The following is an 18,705-nucleotide window of genomic DNA, read 5'->3' on the forward strand; positions in this document are numbered from 1 at the left end:
ACCTAGCGGGAGTCATGAAGTCAGCAATTCACTCTCAGATAATTCAGGGGAAAAAGTGTTCCTTGAACCATACTTGCAATTTTACTTCAAGTGTGAGACTTTTCAAAATAAATGCCTTAAAAGCAAAATCAGTCATACACAAATAACCCTATACATGCATCATTTCCTCCATGGCAGGCATTTTCCTAAAAGAAGAGATGCTGTGTCAGAAGCCCTAAGCATATGGTGGAGCCTGGGTGGTTCAGTTGGTTGAGCATCCGACTCTTAGTTTTGGCTCAGGTCATGATCTCACAGTTCGTGAGACTGAGTCCCATGTCAGGCTCTGTGCTGACAGCGAGGAGCCTGCTTGGGATTCTCTGTCTCTCTCCCTCTCTCTCTGCCCCTCCCCAGCTTTCTCTTTCCCAAAAATAAATAAATATTTTTTTAAAAAAGCCCTGGGCATTCATAATTTTAATTAATGTTGCCCATATTGCTCTCCATAGCACTGTTACCAATTTATATATACTCCTGCTTAGAGACAGTGAGAGGCCTGTACCCTCCTTAATACAGTATCTGATCAAATTTTAATTTTTAAAAATAATTCAAGTGGTGAAAACTATTATGTAATTTTAATTTGCATTTCTCTTATTGTGAGTGAGTCTGAATGTCTTTCAGAAAGACTTAGAAGCCAGTTGCATTTTCCTTTCCTTGAATGGTCAGTGCACAATCTTTATCCATGTTTTTATTTTTATTTTTTCCCCCCATGTTTTTATTGCATATTGTTCCTTTATTATTGTTATCATTATTGATTTAGAGATGAGGGAAATTAAGCCAAAATGAATAGTAAATATTTTTCTTTTTTTTTAAATGTTTATATATTTTTGAGAGAGATAGAGAGAGTGTGAACAGGGGTGGGCAGACAGAGAGAGGGAGACACAGAATCCGAAGCAGGCTCCAGGCTCTAAGCTGTCAGCACAGAGCCCGACGCGGGGTTTAAGCCCACAAACCATAAGATCATGACCTGAACAGAAGTCAGATGCTTAACTGACTGAGCCACTCACACACCCCATAAATATTTTTCTTAATTTGTCATTTGTTTTTGGACTTTTTGGAGATAGTTTCTGTCACTCAGATAGTTTTTATTATTATGTAAGCACATTTATCACTCTTTTTTGCCTTATTTATTTATTTTTTGTAAACTTTATTTTATTAAAAAAATTTTTTTTATTTGAGAGACACACGTGCGCACACATGCACGAGTAGAGGAGGGGCAGGGGGTGGGGGAGAGAGAGAGAGACAGAGAGAGAATCCCAAGCCTGACGCAGGGCTTGATCCCGTGAAATCAATTCCTTTTTCCCCATTGTTTCAACATGTTGCCTTTACTGAACACTGAATTCTTCTATGTATTGGGGTCTATTTCAGGAATTTCTGCTCTTGTCCATGATCTGCCACAGGTACTCTCTAGAGACATGGCTGGAGAGTCCCATCTCCTCTGGTTCTCACCCGTGTCTCTGGCCACTCCTTCTCAGCCTCGGATGGCTGGATCCAGGCTCTCCTCCCCTCCCTCCTGTGTCTCAAGGCACCCACCACCTGCTCCATCCTGGTACCTTTCCCTTCTCTCTCTCTCTCTCTCTCTCTCTCTCAGGCGGGTCTCTCCAGCTTCACTGCAAAGGCCATATGTGCCTGGATGGTACATAGCACTTACTGCTCCGGCCCAGATCTCTCCCCCATCTCTAGACTCCTGTCCTCTGAGTCTCCACTTAGATACCTGCTTCCCCCACAAAGTTCCTCCAGAAATAGCAGCTCTGTTCATTCCATGGCTTAACTCAAAAATATTCAAGTCTTGACTCCTCTCGTCTCCACATTTACTCTATCAAGTCCTGTCAGCTCTGCCCTCAGATACACCCAGAATCCAAACAGCTCCCACCACCTTCATCCCTGCCCCCCTGACTCTTACTTAGACTATGGCAGTAGCTACCTAATTGGTCTTTCTATAGCGGCCCTGATTCCACTTCCCTTAGATTTAAAAATCTTAGTCAGTTCATGTCCTCCTCTGCTCAAAGCACTCCAGTGGCTCTCAAAGTCCCACAAAGGTCCCCAAAGCCTGCTTGAGCTGTGTCTCCCCTCAGACCTTTATCCCCTCCCATGTACCCACTTGATTGCTGAGCTCCAGTCACACTGGTCTCCCTTCTGTTCCCTGAATATGCCAAGAGGACTTCTGCCTCAGGGCCTTAGCACATGCTCTTTCCTTTACTTACAAGGCCCTTCCCCCAGTTTTACACATGGCTCTCTCCTTCACCTCCTTCAGGTCTCCACTCATAATGCCACCTTCTTGAAAGGTCTTCCCTGAAAATTATATATAAAATAGAAACCCTATCCTGCACCCTTACCTTCTATCCTTTTACCCTGTTCTTACCAACCCTGAAATGTTACAAACAGTATTTTTTAATAAACAGTATAAATGGTATTTATGTGTTTATTATATACCTATTCTTGCTAGCATGTAAGTCCCCATGAGGGCAGGGACTTGTTATTTTCCTTTACTGACTTTCTTCTGCATCTAAAAGAGTGCCTGGAAAAACTCTGGAAAACAGTGTGGTGTTTCCTCAAAAAATTGAAAATAGAATTACTCTATGACCCAGCAATTGCACTACTAGGTATTTATCCAAAGGATACAGGAGTGCTGATTCAAAGGGGCACATGCACCCCAATGTTTATATCAGCACTATCAACAATACCCAAAGTATGGAAAGAGCCCAAATGTCCATCAGCTGATGAACAGATAAAGAAGATGTGGTATATATATGCTACTTGGCAATGAAAAAGAATGAAATCTTGCCATTTGCAACAATGTGGATGGAACTGGAGAGTATTATGTGAAGTGAAATAAGTCAGAGAAAGATAGATATCCTATGATTTCACTCATATGTGGAATTTGTGAAACGTAACAGAAGACCATAGGGGAAGGGAAGGAAAAATAAGATACAAACAGAAAGGGAGGCAAACTATAAGAGACTCTTAAATACAGAGAACAAACAGAGGGTTGATGGGGGTGGGGGGTTGAGGGGTGGGAAAAATAGGTGATGGGCATTGAGGAGGGCATTTGTTGGGATCAGCACTGGGTGTTGTATGTAAGTGATAAATCACGGGAATCTACTCCTGAAGCCAAGACTACAACGTATGTCAGCTAACTTGACAATAAATTTTTAAAAATAAAATAAGATAAAAAAAAAAAAAAGAGTGCCTGGCATATACTAAATCCATCATAAATACTTGTTGACTGACTGACTGAATGAATGAATGAATGAGTGAGTGAATCTGTTATGCTCTAGTAGTGCAATGTTTTAATTATTGTTGCTTTATAATACCTATTTTTCATTTACAATTTCATTTACAATTACAATCAAGATGCCATTGATCGTAAGGTCCACTACGATTTCATGTACCAGCGAGAAAGAAGTGTAACCAATAACTACCAATTAAACCATAACAAAGTGCTTAAAATTAAAAATTTATGCTTACTGAGAGAGCACTTTTAGACTTATGTAGACATAGCAGTTCATCATATCTTACACTTGGACATACATAAGAAAGAAAAGATAAGTAAAATAAATTGGCTAAGGTAGTTCTAAAATGTCTTCATATTCCTATTTTGATTCTGACCATTGATGTCCTTGTTTTCCAACAAGTACTGTCCTCTGTATCTTCACAAGTGTAAGTTTGATAATGTAGCATTTCTTAAAAGAATACCCCACTATTGACCCAGGATTTTCTTCCGAGTTGCTGACAATCTCAGCCAGTGTTGATGTGCATGGACAGGTGATGACAACTACCTCCTGACTGCCTTCCTTAGCGTCCTCACCTCCAACTAACTGAGAGTAAGGGCTTCAGCGTATGAATTTTAGGGGGACACAAACATTTAGTCTATACCACTAGGGAACAGAACCCTGGAGGGAAAACATCCTACTCTGTTGGGTCACTGTGGAAAGTAAGTATTCCCCAGACACCTACACCAGGTCTGAGCTCGACACCAGGGGATGATCAAGTTGAAGGATTTATCAGTGACTGAGGCCGGCAATATTTGTTGCTGGCAGGAGAAATCCACTGTCTAATTGTGAACCTCGGCATCCTAGAATTATGGGGCAAAGCCTGTTTTCGATTCGTTTTGAGCTTCTCTCTGCGGCAATTCTAGCCAATTAAGCCGACTCTGCAGGTTCCCGGGCAGTGAGGGCTTTGTGTATGGGCTATATTTAGCGCCCATGGCAGGTGGACATCTGCCACACTGCGCCCAGCACTACCTTGCTCACCTCTCCAGCAGTGTCAAGATGACACCTGAGGGCTTATGTGGCAACGTGGAGGCTCCCCATACCTTGCACTAACCCAGATGCCTCCCTCCTAGCCCCAGTGGCTTTGCCTCAGGTGGCACAGTGCCTTTTCATGGGCACTGTGCTCTGGGTCTGCTGGTTTTTTAAGGGCCTGTAGAAAAATACTTGAAACCTGAATTTAAAATGTATGGCTCCTGGGGCATCTGGGTGACTCGGCCAGTTGAGCATCAGAGTCTTGATTTCAGCTCAGGTCATCATCCCAAGATCATAGGATTGAGCCCTGGAGCCCTGCAGCTCTGCATCAGGCTTGGTGCGGAGTATAGAGCCTGCTTGAGATTCTTTCTCTCTCTCCCCCTCCGCCCCTCTCCCCTGATCATGCTCTCTCTCTAAATTAATTAATTAATTAATTAAAAATAAAATGTATGGCTCCAAGAGACAGAAATTTCTAAATTGAAATTAGTAAATGTTAATTAAATGCCCAGAAAATGTCAGTGGGCACCTACAATTGAACTCCACTATTATATAAATGTCTAATAAATATGTGGTTATATTAGTATATATTTTATATCATATATTTAGTTTTTAAAAAGCTAAAATGTAAGGGTGCCTGGGTGGCTCAGTTGGTTAAGCATCTGACTCTTGATTTCAGCTCAGGTCACCACCTCATGGTTTGTGAGATTGAGCCCCGCATCAGGCTCTGTGCTGACAGCATGGAGTCTGCTTGGGATTCTCTGCCTCCCTCTCTCTCTCTCTTCCCCTCCTTGTTCTCTGTTTCTCTCTCTCAAATAAATAAACTTAAAAAAATTTTTTAAAGAGTTAAAATGTATAAAAGCCCTTTCAAATTTGCTAGAGCAAAGAGATATATTTAACATGGGGTATAGTTGCATTTTAATATTTGGTATGAAGTGAGATATGTCCCCTAATGTCAGCACGCCCAGGGCCTGGTCCAGGCAGATGTGTTTTCTAATGGCCATGAGACCCTGACCTCTGGGCAAGGCCTGATTCCCACTCAACCAGCTGCCTAGTTTGTGAGGACGCTTAGCTTGGCCCGGGATGATCCAGGCACGACCCGGACCCTAATGCTCTACAGCAGTGCCTCTCACAATGTCCTCCAGGAGCCACTTACAATGTGTGGAACACTTGTTAGACCTGCAGTTTGGGCCCTTGAGACCTACTGGACCAGATTATCTGGGAGAGGGCCCCCAGAAGCTGTACTTGTAACAGGCTCCCAGGTATTTCTGATACATAGTCAGGTATAAGAACCGGAGCTCTATAGACACTGGTTCTGTTTGGCAGAGAGCTGTGCAGAGTCAGTGAGAAGCAGGTCTCAGGATATGATGCAGGGCCTCTCAGGTGCTGTGGCAGAGGACTGGGGCCAGAGCCAGGACCCAGGCAAGAGGTCTAGGGCTGGAAGGCATCAAGTAGGACCAACAGACTGGGGTTTATGCCCTTTCTGGCTCCTGAATTCTCCCACCTGCACCAGGCCAGTATGTAGGGCTCAAGCCCTAACAGGAGCTCCTTGGGGCTGGATTCAATATCTAGGGCAAGATCAAAGGGACAGACATGGTGCAGGGGGGGAGGCATGGAAAGGCTGATATGCACTCATTTATTCATTTATTCGGTGTACATTCATTCATCTAATATGATCGAGCACCTATTCTGCACCAGATGCTGGGCCAGGCCCTGGCCATACCACCAAGGACAAAAATGAATATTATTCCCTGCCTGTGTTGGGTGGCACACAAATCTGGCACAGCCACTGGGCAGGTGCTAACAGGGCTGATTGGGCCTCATGAGAGCTGCTGGGAAGTGAATGTGGGGTTATGGGTCAGAGGAAGGTATCCCATTTCACTTCGGGTAGGAAAGGGCCTGGCTTAGGTGGCCTCTGTGGAATGTCTGCTGAAGGATTCTGTACCTACAACTGATCAACCAGTAAGTCTTGATACCTGCCTCTTTCCTCCTGTTCTATCCACCTCCAATTCCTGTCTATTCTGCTTCCAAAATACCTCTTGCTACTGTGCAGTTGTCTTTATTTCCCCTGCTACTATCTCAACCCAAGCCACTGTCCTCTCCCACCAAGTATGATGGCAGGAGCCACTGACCACATCATAACAATGAGGACTGTACATCATTGTACAATGATATACAATGTATAATGTATACAATGTACTATGTATAATGATCATTACAATCATTATAAGAGGATAAGCATTATCCTCTTAGCTTCCTGACAGGGACATGGATCCCCTGCTTAAAGCCTCTCCAGTGACTTTCCCATGCCAGTGTCCCCCTGGGTCACTCTGCTTCCTGCGGAAGTCTGTCAGCCCCAAGGACACTCACACACCTGGAATGTCTTTGCTGACCTCCTTTCCCATTGCCTGAGTGATTGCTACTTATCCTTTATCACTTCCACAGAGAAGCCTTTCTTTTTTATTTTTAATTATTTTTAATGTTTATTTATTTTTGAGAGAGAGAGAGAGGGAGAGAGAGAGGGAAAGAGAGAGTAAGCAAGCAGGGGAGGGGCAGAGAGAGAAGGAGACATCGAATCCGAAGTAGGCTCTAGGCTCTGAGCTGTCAGCACAGAGCCTGATGCAGGACTTGAACTCACGAACTACCAGATCATGACCTGAGCTGAAGTGGGATGCTTAATGGACTGAGCCACCCAGGTACCCCCACAGAGAAGCCTTTCTTGACCACACCCCACCCCCAATGTAAATGAAGTCCCTTGTCTCTTTTACCTTTATTTTGTGCTCATAGCATGTACATGGTAATTATATATTCTTGTGATTATTTAATCATTGGATCATAAGCTCTTCTAGGCAGAGACCTGATCTATTTTGTCTCTTTTGGTAGACACAGTGCCCAGCACATTGATACTCAATAAATATTTGTTAAATGAATGAACAAGCAAGAACATGGTATGCTTGTTCTAAAGTATCCATCTTGGGGCACCTGGGTGGCTCAGTCGGTTAAGCATCTGACTCTTGATTTTGGCTCAGGTCATGATCTCATGGTTCACGAGTTTGAGCCCTGCACTGGGCTCTGTGCTGACAGCACTGAGCCTGCTTGGGATTCTCTCTGCCCCTCCCCTGCTTGCTTGAACACTCTCTCTCTCTTTCTCCCTCTCTCAAAATAAATAAACTGAATTTAAAAAATGTCCATCTTTGTGGCAGGAGTCATGGGAAATGTAAGGAAGAGGAAAAAAACCATAGTCCCTGGATTTTAGTAGATTTAGGAAACTATCTCTTGATGAAGACATTTGTATAGTTGTCTACTACTAAATAAAAATTACCCCCATATTTAGCAGCTTAAGGCAAACATTTATAATCTCACACCATTTTAGCAGGTCAGTATTTGGAAAGGCTTTAGCTGCAGGGTCTGCCTCTGGGTCTCTCTCAAGGCCAAGACTATAGTCATTTGAAGGCTTGACTGGGGCAGGAAGATTCATTTGCAAGATGGCTCTCTCACATGCCTGCCATTAGTACTGGTTGTTGTTTAGTAGCCCCAGTTCTTCACCACATGAACCTTTTCATAGGACTGCCTAAGTGTCCTTCTGACTCTGACATGGTGGCTAAATTCTTCCAGAGCAGGTGGTCCAAGAGACCACAAACCTGAAATCACAATGTCTTTTATGAGCCTTGGGATTCACACTATGTCATTTCTGCCACCTCCTATTGGTTATACAGGGCAGCTCTACTTACTGAGGTTGACTGCACAGGGGCATGAATACCAAGAGATGAGGATCATTGTGGGCCTTCGTTAAGGCTGAATACCAAGTGCTGAAGTGTAATGCGTGAGCATGAATTCAGAGAAGGGAACAATCTCTGGCTGATGAAAGTGGTTGATTCAGTCTGTAGCCTGAAGAATGACTAGCCACTGGGGAATTGTCCATGAATTAAGGGAAGGCAGGCTAGGTGGGAGCACAGCATAAGCAAAGGCACTGAGGCAGGAAATGGACATCATGAATTTATTAGTAAGAGAGGAGAGTGATCCGGATGGAGCAGAGAGTGCTTGTGGTTTGAGGTAGAGGTAGTAAGACAATGTAATTGGGTGATATCTAATTAAAGAGGACCTTAGAAGCCAGGCAGTGATGTTGTTTTGGTGGGTTGTCAATAAGGAACAAGGTGAGTGTTAAGGTGTCTGATTATGATGAAAGCACAACTTTAGGAAGCATAATTTAGGGGTAGCATGTAAAATGGCTTGGTCTGGGGAGAGTCTGAAGGTAGAATCCTGAGCCTTGGCATGGTGAGAACCTAAAATAAGATCTTGGTAATAGGAGTGGAAAGGAGGCAGAGTTTTGAGTATTATTATAGAGGAAAGGAAGATATAGGATGAGGTAAAGAGATGGGTCTGCATCTCACTTTCTCCATGCACAGAATGAGGGTGTATGGGTTAGCATCTGTCCCACCTATCCCCCAGCACTGGGTTGAACATCATGGGATTTGATGGATAGGAAAGTACTCTGACAGGAGAGAAGGTGTAGACACTGAAGGGATTACTATTGTAGGAACAACTCACTTGGTGAGCAGTGTTTATTTTAGGACAGAGGGAGCTAAGGCTGAGAAGAGACTAGAGGATATTTGGGGACATATCTGCCCAGCTCCGCATCCCTCTACCCCATTTCATCCCTCATGGATCTAAAATCCAACACCTCAGGGCGCCCAGGGTGGCTCAGTTGGTTGAGCATACAACTTCTGGTCAGGCCGTGATCTCATGGTTCATGAGTTCAAGCCCCATATCGGGCTCCCTGCTGTCAGCGAAGAGCCTGCTTCAGATCCTCTGTCCCCCACTCTCTCTGCCCCTCCCCTGCTCGTGCTCTCACTCTCTCTCAAAAATAAACACTAAAACAAACAAACAACATTAAAAAAATAAAATAAAATCCAACACTTCTCTCTTCCCCTCTCTTTGTCCATGCCCCGCAGTTACCCAGCTGCAATCTGGGCTCTTGACTCCATGCGTCCTGGGGAGCCTGAGATCGCCCCCTCCTGGTCTGTTCACTACAGGCACACAGCAATCAGGAGACTGTGCTGGGGGAGCACTTGCCCTGGCCACCAGTGGCCACTACTGCTGTGGTCTGAGTGGCCTGAGAGACTGGGTTTTGCAGACCCCGAAGTTATACCCCAGAGGTACAGAGAAGGAGAGGCTGACTCAGCCAGCACACTTAGACCTGCAGGGTCTTAACCTCTCCTGGTCCACGTAGCTCCTTGCCCCAAATTCATTGGCAGAGAAAGCAGAGCTGTTTTGTCTCATTATGTCAATATCAATGAGATTCTGTATTCGAGTTCTTCTTCCCATTTTCAAGGACTTTGACAAGCCTCACCACCACCAAGGGGCATCTAATGAACAACAGCACTCTTGTGTACTAAGTCCCAGCTTCCCAACTTACCACCTGGTTACTTCCCTTCTGTAGGCCTTGGTCTCCCCATCTACGAAATGGGATAGCAGTAGAACCCCTTGTCAAGTGCTGGTGATGACTGAGTGAGGCTCAGGGAGGTGCCTGGCAGGTCACTGCGATAGGGCCAGGGCCGTGCTCCCACTCTCAAAGTGCCTGCAGGCTGGTTGGAAAGACATGTGAAAAGAAAAAAGTATGCTTTTTTGGGCTGCCTGGGCTTTTGTTAATAAATTTCCAGCGGACGTTTCCGCCACTTGCCTTTTTTTAGAGACACGAAGAGAGGAGAATTGAAAACATTTCCTATGTTGAAATGAAAGGCACTATTTAATCTTGTCACCATCTGCCTTCGCTCCAGGCTGGGAGCCCACAGGCCCAGCTCCCCGTTTCCTAGCGACAGGACAGGCACACCTTCCCCATTAGAGAAAAACACCCACTGCGGGGGATGCTCCTGCCCCAGGGAACTGTGAACTAGTCGTCCCAGAGCAGAAGGGGACCCAGCCTCCCTGGATGTTTGTCTTCAAACAGGCCACGCTGTTCCTCCTTCCCAGCGTCACACTGCAGTGGGGCCAGCACTTAATTTGCAAAGTCCTTGAGGTGACCCTCAGTGCCCCAAGCCCCCTCCTCTTCCCCAACAGAGCTCAAAGGCTGTCTCAGTTTCCTAGGGCCGCCATAACAAAATCCCACAAACTGGCTTACAACAACAGAATTCTATATTCTCGTAATTCTGGGAGACTGTGCGACTGTCAGAAGGAAAATTAAGGTGTCGGTAGGGTTGATGCCTTCCAGCGGCTCTGAGAGAGATCCAGTCCATGCTTGCCTCTAGGTTCCAGTGGCTCCGGCAATCCCTGGCAACCCTTGGTTTGTTGATGTCTTACTCTCTACCTGCGTCCTCAGGTGGCTTTCTCCATCTCTCTACCTCTTCTCTTACAAGGAAGGGCACCTGTCATTGGATTTAGGGCCCACCCTAATCCAGGATGATCTCCTTGTGAGATCCTGACCTTAATTATCCCTTTAGAGACCCCTTTTCAAAATCACATTCTGAGGTTCCTGGTGGACAAATCTTTGGCCGGGGGTAGGGGGGGGGCATTATTCAACCCACTGTAGAGGCTATCATGTCACTCGGGCTCCTCCTGTCTGAGTGAAAAGGCTTGGCAAACTGCTGTTAGGGACAGCATTCAGAATGCTCCAAATGCTCCTTGATCAATAGCCAAGAGGTGGATATGTTGGAAGTGGAGTTTGGGACGGCACAACACCTTAACCAGAGAGGATGTAGCCCTCATGGTGGGACACTGGGCACGGTGATCCTGCAGGTAGACCTTCTGACAAGATGCCTCCCTGGTGATCCTGTTCCTGAGGGGCAGTGGCCATGCCCGTGTGGTTGTGCAAAAGGAGAGTCACACCTGCCCTGTCATCCCAGCAGGAGGGACTCCTGTACCACCTCCTTCATCCTGAAGGCTGTTGGGGTCCTTTGTCCTCCTGGGGCCAGGGTGGAGATGGGTGGAGTGCCCCACAGGTGGCTCTGGCCCACCCTGGAAGGGGGCTCTGGGAATGACCCACCTTCTCTCTCTCCCTCTCACAAACAAGACCACCATTTCTGGATGTGGGAGGGTCTCCAGTTCTCTCAGTCTCCCCCTCACTGATGGCTGAAACCCAACCATCTGAAATCCATTTCTTTCAGTTCTTATTTTTATTTTTGAAAACATCATATGCAACAACAAAACTATCACATGAATTTATTCCTTTTTGAATAGGTGATACATTGTCATAGTTTCAGATTCAAAAGGAACAAAAGGAAGTTCTGTGAAAATTCTCCCTCCCACTCCTGTCTCCCAACCACCCTGTCCACCTCTCTAGAAGCCACTGGTGTTTCAGTCTGAAGTATTCTCAGGAGATACATATATAGTCATAGATCTGCTCTTTCTCTTTTCTGCACAAATGGTAGCTACTATACCTAGTTTTGTAACTTGCTGTTTTCACCTCATGATATATTTTGGGGATCTTTCCATATCTGTCATAGAGAGCCTGCTCATATATTTTTTTAAGCGGAGGAAGTATCCACAGTGTGGAAGCGCCATGCCCTGTTGATGGACACATGGGTTGTTGACTAGGTTCCCTGATACCATAAACAAGTCCACAATGAATAACCTTGGGTGGGCATCGGGTCACATGTGAGTAGGAATAATCCTAATATTGCTAGAAGTAACGAGGCCGGGCTCCCCTTCCTCCTGCCATAAACCCTCTGGAGGGCACTCAGGCTCTGGACCGAATGGCGCAGTCTCCAAAAACCTGGCTGGTTTATTGTAAAATGGTGAGAGGTATGCAGGTGGAAATGTGAACCCACCTTGATGGGGGTATTTATGGATGCAGCACATTAACTCGAGTGCGATTCAAGACCATATAATTTTTATGTTGCCATTAAACCTGGCTCGAGCTGAAGCCTCACCTCCGTGCGCAGTCTGTGTGCAGGTCCCTCAGGGTGGGTTGGGGCTGGGGGGCTGCAGCCAAGCTCCAGCTCTGCTCTGTGTGGCCTTGGCAAGCCACTCCCCTTCACTGGGACATTGGGTACTAGAGCCCTTGTCGTTCCCTCTTTCCCAGATTTGCAGAAGACAGGAAAACGTGTTCCGGAGCTCCGTGCAAGCCAGGCCCCAACAGCACTCGCATCCTATTTATTAGTAATTACAGTGGCCATGAAACAGAGCGGACCCCATTTCACCTTCTGGCTGGTGTATTTATTTCCAATTTTATGTCCTTGGCTCTCTGAAAGAGAAATAAGGTTGAGGAACCTATTTCATTCTGTCTTACCTGGTCTGCCAGGGCAGTGCAGACTGCGGGCAGATCTGTGGGGTCTGGCTCAGCAGACTCTAAGGGGCAGGGGAGGTTGCTGTGGGAGCCCCCCCAGGGCCAGGCTAGGGGTGGCGGTGGGGGGTCTGTGAGGGTTTTATACCTGGAGGCCTTGAATGCAGACAACTAACAAACATTTTCCTGGGGCTTTCTCAGTTAATATGTGATTCAGTCATATCCTTAGTAAGAGCAGATTTAAACAGAAAAAGAAATGAGTGAAACATTTTTTGGGGTGGGAGGGCTCACAGAACTGCCTTAAATTTGAAGCAGGAAGCTCAGAAATCAGGTGGGAGCTAGTAGAAGACAAAGTAGCCAGGAGCTCAAATCCATCCCCGGGGAATGCGGAGGTGAGGACCCCACGGCTCCAGACACTGGATGCCACCACAGGCAGCATGGCCACTGCCCAGGCTGAACACAGGACACCAGAGGCTGAGGTGGCCTGTTGCTACAAACTGTCACCCCCTTGCCTACCGCAGGCACTGTGGTGGGCCCAATAGGGTGGCCTCTGTGTCTGCTCTTAGAAGTCACTTACCTGAGAATAAATGTCCCTTCCTGCCCCAATGCCTAATGTGAGAAACCTGGGTCACTGTCCACACCCTGACCATAAAGGAGGTGGAAGAAAATTGGTGCCTTTTCAGTTTCTAGAATGGGAAGCCAGCCTGCTCCCATAAAGAGTTATGGAGGGGGACCCACAATCTCAAGGAGGGGGGTCAGATGTAGGGCAGCAGGAAGGCAACTATCATGGCTGCACACAACAGTCTTGGGATTGGGGTTACTATAAGCATATCTTGCTTGTTGAGGGGTTAAGGTGGGGTCTTTACCCGAATCAGGGCTCCTGGGATCTTTATATTCAGCTCTTTGCAGAGCTCTCTGACAATGTAGGTTACTGCTTGGGATCAGCACACCATTAGGGGATTATTGGCAGATGCCCATCTTCTCCATCCTTCCCAGTGACGCTGATGGTAGGCCTGGAGCACATCCCCACTCCATCTGAAACCCACACCCCTTAAGCTGCCATAATAGCTTCTTTTAACCATGCGAATAATGCTGTTTGTCCTTTGGAAGATAGTTGCTGGGAAGCAAAGAAAAATAGAATGTTAGAGACAGGGAGATGTAGCCTGGGGATGACTGCTGAGAGAGGGGTGTGGTCACTGGGCAGCTGAGCTCCGGAGTGGGGAGTCCGCTGTGTGGGGACAGTGGGGGCACTGCATGCCTGTGCTCCACTGCGCAAGGAAGAGTCTTTGCAGCAGAGCACAGAGGCTCCCGGCTGTGGTTGCACATTGTAGGCCTCAGTAAGAGGTGGTGGCAGGGGTCACTGTCCAACCCGTGCGTCTTACAGACAAGGAAACCGAGGCACAGAGAGAGGGGCAGTGAGTTGCCCAGAGTGACTCCGTAGGTCAGGGGCAGAGTGGAGAGTAGGTCTTGCGTGGTCCTGCATCCCTGCCACCCCAGCAGGATGCTGGCACAGGTGGTGGGATGGAGGGTACTTGGAACCAAGGGGACCTGGTTGAAATGCAGACTTTGATTCAGCAGGCAGGGGCTGGCTGAGAGTCTGCTTTTCTAACCAGCACCTGGGGGCTGTGCTTGAAGGAGCCAGGCTTCAGAGCAGTGGTTTGCGCAGAGGGAGTGCATTCGAATCACTTGGGGAGCTTTCATAAAATACTGATGCTTGGTACCAGAGACTCATTGAACTGGAGGTGGTCAGTGAGCCCCACATACAGGTGGGCTGAGGAAAGCCACAGCAGAGACTGCAAGCGAGGAATTTCCAGAGCACCAACAAACCTCCTCTCTTCCAGCTTCTCCTCAAACCCCTCAGGCCACAGCTAAGTTTAAACAAGCAAACACCTCCGGGAAATGTGCAGTGTGGCTGAAGTGTGGCTCCTTACAGCAGGACCTCCCCAGAGGCGCTGGGTGCCAGGGGCATCAGGAGGAAAAAGCCACGAAGGAGGGAAGATGTGTAGAGGGGAGGCCAGAGCCAGGAGGCACAATTTTGTGGCTGGCCCAGGGACCCCCAGTTTCGGCTGCTAGAGAAGACCTGACCTTAGCAAAAGGGACAAACAGGTCTGATACCTGAGGGCTGGGGGAGGGGTACAGTGAAGGAGACCCCGCAAGTGGGGCCACTGGCAGGCTGAGTAGTTGGCCTCAGGCAGCTTGAGTTCTACCATTCGTTCCCTCGGGCCTCTGTGGCCACTGCGGTAGTCATGACACCCCCTCCCCCAAGGGGTCTGGTTTCCCTTTAAGGCTCTGGCCTTGAAACTCCCACCCCAGCATACCTGAGGCAGGCTGTAATTTTCAGGATGGATATCACTCAATTCCAGGCAGAACCAAGGAAGTAACCAAAGCAAAAGGCAAGGCGTGGCTTTGTGACTAGGCCCTGGATTGGCTCCCCTGGGAGCACCAGCTCACCTAGGGCTCCCGGCAGGGCTCTGATAGCCAGAGGAGGAGTACTAGGTGCCCTCTTAGAGAATGCTGAGACCCTGGAGCAGGTGAATGGTCTGCAAATTCCTGTTAGCTTTATTTAATCCAGTATGTCCAAGCATTTAATCATGGAACTCTTTTATTACAGAACGACCATTAATGCTCTACAAGCCTCACAATGGGGTTGAGACCCTCTTTCTTGGAGGCTCCGGGAGAGGACTGATGCCCAAGTGCCTCAGAGCTAGAGGTTCAGGGCCAGCTGGAGGCCGAGGTGTGACTTCACACCTCTAGCATGCCTGCAGTCTAGAGAGCCCTCTTGAGCCTTCCTCCCTGAGAGCCTTCAGAGGGAGCCGAGCCCAAACAATACCTTGGTCTTGGACTTCAGGCTTTCAGTGAGACAATATATTTATGTTTTAAGCCTCCAAGTTTGTGGTAATTTGTTGCAGCAGCCAGAAGAAATTAATCCGATCAGTTATGTGTTCACCTTGGAGAGGTTTCCTGGCCCACTGCCAATCTGGGTTCCTGCCTCATGGACAGCAGCCCGCCTCAACTTGTGATGTGTTCTTGCCCTCAGCGGCCTGAATCATGAAGCTCTCGGGGGCCCCCTTGGGTTAGGAGGCCCAGCCTCCCCTTTTCCCAGCAGAATCTCCTCACTCAGTCCCCTCCTCAGTGGGGGTTGAGTAGCTGGGGACAAGTTCCAGGCCAGGAAACTTTCCTTCTTGGCACCTGGGTGCCTTAAGCCCATTGCTGGGGGCAACGTGCGTGAAGACCATTGCTGGCCAGGAGCACAGATCCCAAGAAAAAGTGCCCTTTGTAACTGTGGGGGCATTGCAGTGGCTCCTACTGATGGCATTTGAAGTGGGGTGTGAGCAAATGGCTAAGAAAGAATTCTTGAGGGGCGCCTGGGTGGCTCAGCCAGTTGAGCGTCCGACTTCTGCTCAGGTCATGGTCCCGCGGTCCGTGAGTTCGAGCCCCGCATCAGGATCTGTGCTGACAGCTCAGAACCTGGAGCCTGCTTTGGATTTTGTGTCTCCTTCTCTCTCTGCCCCTCCCCCACTTGTGCTCTGTCTCCCTCTGTCTCTCAAAAATAAAAAAAACTTTAAAAAGAATTCTCAAGACGTCTTTGGAACAAAAAGGTGGTTTTATTAAAGCATGGGGACAGGACCCGTGGGCTGAAAGAGCTGCACTGGGGTTGTGAGGAGTGACTCATTATATACTTTTAAGTTTGTGGAGGGAGGAGGGATAAAGTTGGTTTCCTAGAGATTTCTGGATGCTAAAAGCAGGGACCCTGAAGATTTAGCTGCTGTCAAGATATGGTTGCTTTTAGTTTTTAAGGAAGTGTGAACATTAAGGCATGAAGGCAGCCATAAATGTCTTGGGGAATGTTGCATGCTGTGGGTCTCTGACATCTATCAATGGGCTGCAGGCTGTAAGGGAATTTAAACTACGTTTTCCTTGCCTTTGTTTCCCTCATCACTACCAGCTGTGGGAAAGTCAAAGACGCAGCAAGCCTAGCGTGGAAGTGGGTCTCCACAGGCCATGAGGCCTGGAGTTCTAACCACCTGCTGCTGGAGTTCCATAGACTGGGGTGCCCCAGGGTTCAGCCCCCAGGTCCCCAGAGGGGCTAGGGAAGCCGGGCCTGGCTGGGTCTCAGCCAAAGTCATCTGAAGGGGAGCCATGTCCCTCCCCTAAAACTGGGAGGGGGGAGAAGAGGGAGGAAGGGAGGGCAGGGAGGAGGCTCAGGAGGAATCACAACCCCCAGGAGGTGGGACACTTGCTCTCATGGGCTGTGTGACTACTAACACATTGTTGAACTCTTCTGTGTCTCAGTTTCCCCATAAAATAAGAGCTTTGCTTTTCGATCATCCCTAACTTTTCTTTTGTCACCAAGTCTGTAAGAGCAAATGGGGTACCAGGCTTTGGGGGTGGGGATGGGATTCAAAGGTAAATGAAACACCGAAACTGTCCTGGCAGTGTGTGCAGTCTAATGGGGAGAGCTAGACCCTTGACAGTGACAGAAATCCCTGCTGGAAGACCTTGGGAACGGGACCCTCTCCCAGTATGGGCTGCATATCAGGAAGGGCAGCCTGAGCCTCAGATGAATTACCAGGGACCCTGGAGGAGGACCTAAGGGGTCCCAGTGGGCGTCCCCATGTGGAGCCAGGGCAGCATACCCCACAGGAGGAGTGTGAAGGATGGCAGGAAGGTAGACCTCTTGGAAGAAGGGTGGGAAATGGACAGGAACCTAAAAGAAGACAGACTTAGGTTCATATTCAGCCTAGGTTTCTGGGCTTTTGTGGTATAAATTGTTGTAGAGTGAAAGGGAAATTGATATTTAAGGGTGGCTGGTGGCTGAATTGGTTTATATAGAAAAGGGCAGGAAGTGAGCAGGGGGAGCCCTGCAATTTGGGTTTTGAGAAGGTGTAAAGGAGGCAAGCAACTTTGGGGTAACCAAGCCATGGTAGAATTACCCATCAATTTGTTTTTTGCGCTATGGTTGTAAGCTGCCTTTGGTGTCTTATCGGATGACCATAGTAAAAACTTACATTGTTTTTCAGTTACGTTTCGATGCCAGACTGATGATTCTTTGGATGCTGAGACTGACTTCCAGGTGAGTGAAATCAACTGCTCCTAGGGGTTACAGGTGGGTGCAGCCTGCCTAAGAGGGAGACACAGAGAAAGACCCGATGTACCTTGCAGCCCAAACCAAAGTCAAACACAGACCTTTTCCCTTTTCCCCTGCCCATTTCCCAGCTCTTTGTCTCATGGATGATTAGTTAAGATCCAAACTGTTTGTCACCTTGGTGGGCTGCCTGTGGCTCGGTCGGTTAAGCGTCCAACTTCAGCTCTGGTCATGATCTCCTGGTGGGTGGGTTTGAGCCCCGCGTTGGGCTCTGTGCTGACAGCTCAGAGCCTGAAGCCTGCTTTGGATTCTGTGTCTCCCTCTCTCTCTGTTCTTTCCCCACTTACGCTCCCCCTCTATCTTTCTCAGAAATAAATAAATTAAACATTAAAAAAAAAACCTGTTTGTCCCCCTGAAACTAGCTACACACAGCACACAGATAAAATTACCTGTTCAGCGGAAACTTCTCCTGATTGCAGTCACCTTACCTGCACCTTGTGTGTTCTTCCCTGTAAAAGTCCAACTCAAACTCCTGAGGCAATCTAATCTCGTCGGGTGTCTGCTTTTATTGCAGTAGGCTGAATAAAATGAATGTCCTTACTTGTCCGGTTTTTGTCTTTGATAGCCGGGCTTATGCTTTTTCCAACTTCATATCATTTTATCTTCAGGACATTCCTAGGAGATAGATGAGGAAGATATTCTTTGTTCCTCCTTTATACTTGGGGCAGGGGGTGGAGGTGAGACTCTGCAGTGTTAAACGTAACTTTTGTGAGGTCACAGAGGTATAAGTAGACCTGAGGCTAGAGCCTGGGTTTTCTGGTTCCTGGCACTTTTTAAGGCTGGCCTGTCTTGAGCTCTGAAACCAGATGTAGCCCAGGTCAGACCAGTTCAGACTGGCAGCCTCTGTTCTTGCCTTCAGGGTCCTCTCCCTATCTGGCATCAGCCTGGACCAGACAGTGTGAGGATCCTAAATCCTAGAGCTTCTGAAGGGGCTCCCAAGAGATGATGTGTTCTGGGCTCTATTTTTCAGAAGCGGCAACAGACTTATGAAGTTTATTAATTTGCCCAAGATCACACAGCAAAATAGGTCATCCATAGAGCAGAACTGAGCGGTGGGAGTAGGGAAG

The 18,705-nt window shown here is 47.6% G+C and overlaps 1 long non-coding RNA gene across 3 annotated transcripts in view; it reads right to left on the bottom strand.

Moving 5' to 3' along the window:
• LOC125936981 (uncharacterized) overlaps positions 1 to 18,296 on the bottom strand; it is a 28,826-nt gene extending 10,530 nt beyond the window's left edge. For all 3 annotated transcript variants that reach the window (XR_007462186.1, XR_007462185.1, XR_007462187.1), the window contains exons 1-5: positions 18,067 to 18,296; positions 17,502 to 17,614; positions 13,359 to 13,609; positions 12,140 to 12,453; positions 9,691 to 9,859 (exon numbers count right to left, since the gene is read on the bottom strand). This is a non-coding gene — a long non-coding RNA (uncharacterized LOC125936981). The remainder of the gene's footprint in view (positions 1 to 9,690; positions 9,860 to 12,139; positions 12,454 to 13,358; positions 13,610 to 17,501; positions 17,615 to 18,066) is intronic.
• Positions 18,297 to 18,705: the final 409 nt, after the last annotated feature.

This window comes from Panthera uncia (genome assembly GCF_023721935.1).
Source record: "Panthera uncia isolate 11264 chromosome A3 unlocalized genomic scaffold, Puncia_PCG_1.0 HiC_scaffold_11, whole genome shotgun sequence".
Classification (NCBI taxonomy): Eukaryota; Metazoa; Chordata; class Mammalia; order Carnivora; family Felidae; genus Panthera; species Panthera uncia.